The sequence below is a fragment of the Pinus tabuliformis genome, chromosome 1_2 (assembly GCF_031772625.1).
Source record: "Pinus tabuliformis cultivar Carrire ecotype Pingquan chromosome 1_2, CPIR1, whole genome shotgun sequence".
NCBI classification, from domain to species: domain Eukaryota; kingdom Viridiplantae; phylum Streptophyta; class Pinopsida; order Pinales; family Pinaceae; genus Pinus; species Pinus tabuliformis.
Genome location: NC_142298.1, coordinates 289,297,478 through 289,304,479, shown reverse-complemented (window position 1 = coordinate 289,304,479; position 7,002 = coordinate 289,297,478). Strand labels below are relative to the sequence as shown.

General features: G+C 36.9%; 2 pseudogenes; both read right to left on the bottom strand.

The window, feature by feature from the left end:
- Positions 1–342: 342 nt before the first annotated feature.
- Positions 343–1,578, bottom strand: LOC149205475 (UBP1-associated protein 2B-like; annotated as a pseudogene).
- Positions 1,579–2,072: 494 nt separating this feature from the next.
- On the bottom strand, positions 2,073–3,698 carry LOC149205474 (ABC transporter D family member 2, chloroplastic pseudogene; annotated as a pseudogene).
- Positions 3,699–7,002: the final 3,304 nt, after the last annotated feature.

The window sequence follows — 7,002 nt, the reverse complement described above, 5'->3', positions numbered from 1 at the left end:
AGAGCTTAGGGGCATCTCAACCAGGCTACCGGAACAGGTATTCCTCTGTTTATAGATTACTCATGTAAGTGATTGAAATGAAATGCTTACTATTTAATTGTGGGAAATAAATTTTAAATGGTAAATTATCATCGATTAAATGTTTAGTTAGAAATAAGTTATTTACCATTTTATTGTATTTAAAATTAGAGAAATATAGTTTTGTTGGAGGACCCTAGGATGGAGCCTCACACGTGGTATCAAAGCTAGTTTCAAAATCTGGACCCAAAACCCACTAGACCCAAATCTCTGCTAAAAGAGTTTATAACCCTCAAAGTTACTTGTAAGAATTTTATTGTAAAATTATGCGGAATTGATTTGATCATTTAAGACTAAATTAATGATTTTTTTTTCTATTTCTACCAGCAATTTAGAACTTCTTTTATCACTACCATGTGTGTCCTTAACTACATCACCCCTTCCAACATCGCCATGCTGAGACCCATAAGCCCCAAGCTCAGGTGCACTCCATACGACCCTACCGATCCAAGCGGACTTTGAACAAATTGTGAAAATGAAGCCACTTGTGACAACAAAGATGGATTGAATGATGATACCAAGGCAGGATTAACAGATGTAAAAAACGAGTGATCTAGCCCAAGAAAGTTCTGGTTCTAACCAGTGAAAATAGCATTAAAACACCTGACTAAACTCCGAAGCACTGCCCTAATTAAAAGGCAATGTGCTGCCAAGAACACGGTGTGCTTCCATGGCCGATCCGAGAATCGAAACTGCACCATGGACCAGAGCAAGGTCATTGGGGTCCAGAGAGTCGGTAACAGGGGTATTCATTTTCCTTTGCGTGCTACTTTCTGCTGCCCACTTGCAGTTCATGGCATGACCTTCTACAGTTTTGTTCGGCCCATCCAAATCCTTCTTAGAACCCTCAACAGTCTTATAAATGAAAGCGCAAAACCTCTGGACATTCCCGTCAGTTTATTAAACCCTAAGGGCCCTTCCTCGAGTACGTCGTAATTCAAAAAAAAGGTTCAGCAATTTCTTCGCCGGCATATCGGCCAGAACATTGCTCACATAGATTTTCTGCCTAGTGGTCTCGATGGGAGGGTGCACTGGCACCAAGCCAACGGAAACCATCTGGCAAGCAGTCATCCTGCTATCAATTTTCTTGCTAGGCTCCTTCATGGATTTCTGCGTGCCTTCCATGTGTTTAAAGGTCACGAATCTGTAACCCTTGGATTTCCCAGTTCCCTTGTCCACGATGACAGTGCATTCTTCTAGCTCGTTGTATTGGGAGAAAATGAACTTCAAAGCCTTCGACGTAGTGTCCCAGCTGAGACTGTGGAAAAATATTTTTCTGTGTGTCGGATCCTTGTTGACATGTTTTCAAATATTTTCTACAAGTTGAGGGTCTTTCTTGGCATTCTTAGAAATGATGTCCATCAGTTGCTCTTTGCTGAGAGGCTCCAATAGCTTCTTCATGTATTCTTTGTCTTCCTCGACTTCAGCTTTAGTGCTACAATCGGCTTCAGAGTAATACCGCGACTTTCTGCAAGCTTCTGTAATGACCCAATTACTCATAGAAGTGTCTGTGAATAGACATAAACAATTTCATACATGCCTGCTTCTAGCTCATCCAGAGAGGAGAATCAACTTCACTGCACTACCATCAACACAATGGCTAGTTAAGGAAAACATTTATGCAACTGACTTAGTCAAATATGTCTTATCTTGATCAATGGTTTCAAGTATCCAATTACGCTCAAATGTATCAAATGCATGATTCTCCAACCGTAGAATTTGCTTGTGATAATTGCATAGAATTATTCTATGCCCGACGCTTATATATGTTATTCCCGTAGCTGCAATTTATTTGTACAGACTAACCTCATTAGCTTCAGCTAGTGCACTTGTAGAATCATCCAACAGAGCAATTTCTGGTTGTGCAAGTAGCAACCGAGAAAATGTGAGTCATTGGAGTCCAAACCATTGCAGCGTGTGATTAGATGATCAAGACATACAACCTTCAATACCCCAACAAGCTCATCTTCATTTGGCATAGGTTTAAGTTCACATCATGTGTTTGTCAATCTCAAACTTTTCAATGAAAATGGTAGAGAATATGATTCTGACACGGCAATAAGATCTTCAATCCACGTAGGATAAAGCAGTTGCTGGCACAGTGTTCCTAAAACCATGTAAGGCATTGGAGGAAGGAAAAATATTTCCCTAGAACTTCCTTCTGTTCCATCTACGAGTTGGTGTTCTTCGTCTTTTGTACGATAGTTTGTTCCATTCACTAGGCCACCATTGTTAATTGCTCCTTGTAAAATAGGTCTATCACATCCTTTATTGCTCTGTTTTATATGGAATCTAATAGTGCCTTTAACAGAACACCATATACCAGCAATAGCTCTCAACAGTGACGTTTTTCCACTTCCACTTGGACCCATTATCAGTAAGTGATCTCCTTTAGTGACCACCAATGACAAGTCTTCAATAATAGTCATGGTGTACTGCGGTGTTTGTAATGTTAAATGCTCAATTTCCAAACGTTTTGGACAAACTTGATAAGTATCTTCTCCATTACATTCCGAAGTAGTTCCATAAAACTGATCAACCTTCAAGAAAGCTATCTTTGGTTTGGAGTCTTCTATTAATAGACTATTGCTTTGATCCAAAATATCACTGAACTCACCTAACTGATCAATGATAGCTGAGAAAGCACTGATAGACTGAAACTGGTATACAATTAGTGAGAAGTCACCCAAGACATGATTGAAAGTGAAGTAAGACTGATTGATCACTCCAAAATTGATTTTTCCAGAGAAATACATGGGAGCCACAACAGTTGAAAGTAAAATTTGAATTAGGTATTGGTATCCACTAGTGAAGAAGTCCAAGTTCCGTGATGAAATCAAAAATTGAGTTAAATTTTCAAAAGCTTGTTTGAAGCATTGGAGAAGCAGTGGCATATCATTCTCTTCACCTCCATAGAAAACAATTGACTCTAAATTTTCTCGGATGTGCACTAGCCGATAACGAAAATCTGCCTCTCTTTTTTTTTTTTTCCTTGCATGAAGTTTAGGTTTACAAGTTCCTTCCTGCAAGGAAATTGATGGTTGTTTCTTTGAGTGAATAAACAATGAGCACCACAAACAAAGGTGGATAAATTCTAAACAATATGCTGCTGAATGATATCAAGTCTACTGTTGTCGTAAACAATGTTAATGAAAATGGAAGAGAAGTCCCTTTGAAAGAACTGAGGTCATCAAAAATCCTCTAATCTGGGTTATCGATGAGTGATTGTGATTGGGTCTTATATAAAGTTTGGTTCTCAAAATAGCTTCCCAAATAGTATCTTGCCATCCATGTCCGCCATCTCAGTCCAAGTGTTTCCCTTCCATAATCTCTCAGTACAAAGACCTAGAAGGGTGCAACAATTTGCTCACTGGAACTCCTTCAGCAAAAGCTCCGAGGTAATACAGAAGTTTTTTTGTGAACTGATCCTAATCTTTACTTGCAAGGGCATTATAAAAATCACGCCCAAGAAAATTGAATCCCACATTGATTCCTGTAGTGGCTAGGGTGAGAGAAAATACACCAGCGAGTGGTAATCTAGCCTGAACTTTATCCTCTAAGGTCCAATATGGAATGGAAACCTTCCAAAAACTATCGATAAGCAATGATGGGCTCAACATTCTCCGCCTCCATAAACATTCGCCTCAACATTCTCCACTTCAATAAGAAATGCACCAAAACAGAAAATGGATGGTTGCTTTGAGTCAGTTTCCACTCATTTGGTTGAACCACAAAATTTCTTAAAAGTTGAATAATCCTTTCCTAATTTGCATGAGTGAAAATGCATCTAGTAATCCATTCAATTACAGGTTCCATCAAGTGGACATACATCAATTTTTCATGATAAGACTTCATCATTTTTGGTACCTAGATTGCCTGAAAGAACCCTTTGAAATAGTGTGATATAATCACTAAGTCCAGTGATGAGAAAACCCTTTTTCGTAAGGAATCAATGCTTGTGCACAACGAGGCAAGTACAAATGATCAAATGCAGAGGCTAAGGGATTTTCTAACCCTCTAATCATCGAACTTAATCATTGGCAAACATTCAACGGATTCTCATCCAAAAATGTTGAGAACGGAAAATAGCCACTTCCAAGTATATTTGAGGAAGTAGTTCTCGAATAGAACCAATCTTGTAAAACCAATTGCTACACGTTTCTTTAGCCTCATGTGGAACATCGATGCATGTAAATCCCTCAGGTAAAATTCATATGATATTTCCCTCATCATCAAATTCTGCCTTTTCCTTGATACACTTCTTGAAAAAGAGTGGAAACAAACTGAAAAACATGGACACTGTGTGTGCTGAGCACAGACACAATCCTGGAGACAGTGAAGGAAGTGAGAATGAAGATAGCAGTATAGATGGTGCAGATGAGGACTTCTTACGAAAGGTTACAATTGTAGAGTCAAAACAAGTAAAACAATGCTCCAAATTATATCATCACTCTAGCAATAAGGAAACCAGTGTTCTATCCCGAGATTATAAGAAATTGAGATCCAAGAATGAGGATGAAGGGGATGATGCATTTCTGACCAAAAAGAGGCCAATTGAAGATGGGGACACTGAAGCTACAAGTTGGAAACAAGAATTTTTAAAAAGAAGGGGGGGAAACTTAAGATCAATATCAATAAGCCTGTTGGCCAGTATTTTGTCTCTGATGAGGAAGAACAGACAACAGGTACATGTTTATTTCTTTATAATAGAAATTGGAGAATTTATATTATATAGGGCTGCAACATTGTTGAACAACAAAGTGTACATATAGATAGCTTTCATGAATTTCCAACAAAACTAAATAGATATAATATGCCAAAAGCAGAGTTTTTGAATACCTTCGTAGTTATAGCCTTCCAAAAACATTTTGGTTGGTATATATCCTATAAAAAAAGAAAAGAAAAAAAAGGACGTTTAATATTATTATTGAATGACAAATCCATATTGATAAATAAACAACTCAGTTACTCACAAAACATTAACTACAAAGACATTGACTGAATTGAATTAGGCTTTAGTGTGGTCTCAGGATCGTGATAGCGCTAAAGCAAAGTCATCATTGTATTTTCTCCTTGGCCTCTTTCATCTTTTTGTTAAAATGTATTATATATACTCTTCCAATTGCTACAGCATCAGCATCACATTCAACTGTAAATAGATTTTTAGTGTTCACCTCGTCTTATGTTTGAGGCAACCCCAAAACAGAGTCCATGGTAACATCAACCCATGGTTTATTCAACACAGGCAAAGGCTTATGCAAACTAGTGCTTGACTATCCTTTGCAATTTAACAAATCTTGCGAGCAACAATAAGTTACTCACATATCTCATTGTGGCCAATGAAACCTTCAACTCACTTAACTGAATGATTTATTTTGCCGAAAACTTCCTCTCAACCCACTTGAATCCAATTTTTGGATCAATTTCTCTCTCATTGATCTAGTGAGAATACATAATTGTTTATCTTTAGACAAAAATCCATCCACCAACAAATATTCTTCAAAACTGCTTCTAGTGTTTAATTGGTTAGTAAGATTCGAAACCCTTTTTCCAAAATATGCATAATTCACGTAATCCTTTTCTATTACATTCAAGCCAATTGTCTAACATAAGGAAAAATCCATCCACCAAAAAATATTCTCCAAAAGTGCTTATAGTTGTGCCTCATCAATTACATTAAAGCTCATGGTTCAGTTTGCATAGTTATAATTAAATGGCAGCCCTACTTAAAGTTTCCATAACAACATTGCATTGCTTATTATATGTTGAATAACAAAAGTGACAATTTGAAATAATGGGAACCAATTGCCATGTCCATGTTATAACTTTTCTTGGGAATTTATATACCATAGTGCTTGATGATCTGGGAAAAACAAATTATTTACGTAGGAAATAATGCTGCCAATATAAGGTTTTGAATGACAGCATATATTTCTTTACCAGAAGTGTTATATTTTCTTTTGGAATCACTTTTGTTAAAATGTGCTACAAGCCTACATGTCCGAGAATGACTCAATACTAATCCAACTACTATAGAAGAAGCATCACAGAACATCAAATGCTATAGAAGTGGGGATATACACCATTTAAGTCCAATATTGTATATCCAAACCTATACAGCATTTAATGCATTACTGCATTGGGCATATTGTTTTCCCTTTTTGGGTAGCTAAATATCTTTTTCCAGTGTTACTTCATCTAGATGTTGACACTTGGTGCAATCTGTTAAGGCTGCAGCTATGTCAGAAATGTTTAATAAACCTCTTATGAATATTTACTACCAAAAGAACTTCTAAAACCACCTCACCAAAGGAAGTCACTAAGCAAGGCAAGTCATGAAAGCCAAACAAGAGGAGGAAATGAAAATTTGATCCAGTTCCTTTGTTCAAATCATTTTTTCTCTGAGAACAACTTCTTTTAACTAAGGTTGCTTGGCCTTTTCACTAGCTAGGTGGTCTTCCATAGTTGTTCATTTCAAGATTCTTGCCAAAATAGGTGTGCAAGCTATGCCTAGTACATGTTACATTAAAATGTATCAGTTGGTAGATTTGATTCCCACTTAAACTGCATTTTGGGAGATTGTTTCCTGAGCTAAATGCTTGCAGTCTTATTGAATTTCCGAAAGAAAAACAACGTTACAATTTGTATTTTTTTAAATTTTTATTATCACAACAGAAAAACATATTGTTATAAGCTCTAGAATGTTCAAAAAGGATAACTAGAAGTATAGACTATTTAGTTTTGCTATTGGTGATCATCATTCATCATCGGAGTAAACTAGATAATGTCAAATTCTGGATCTGAGTAGGAACCAAATGTGGAATGTTGTCATTTGTTTCCATGGTTATTTTTGATCTGACCAACCTTTGGCTGACCTTGCAGCCATTATAAGTGTTCAAAGGAATTTATTGAACCTTCCTTAGA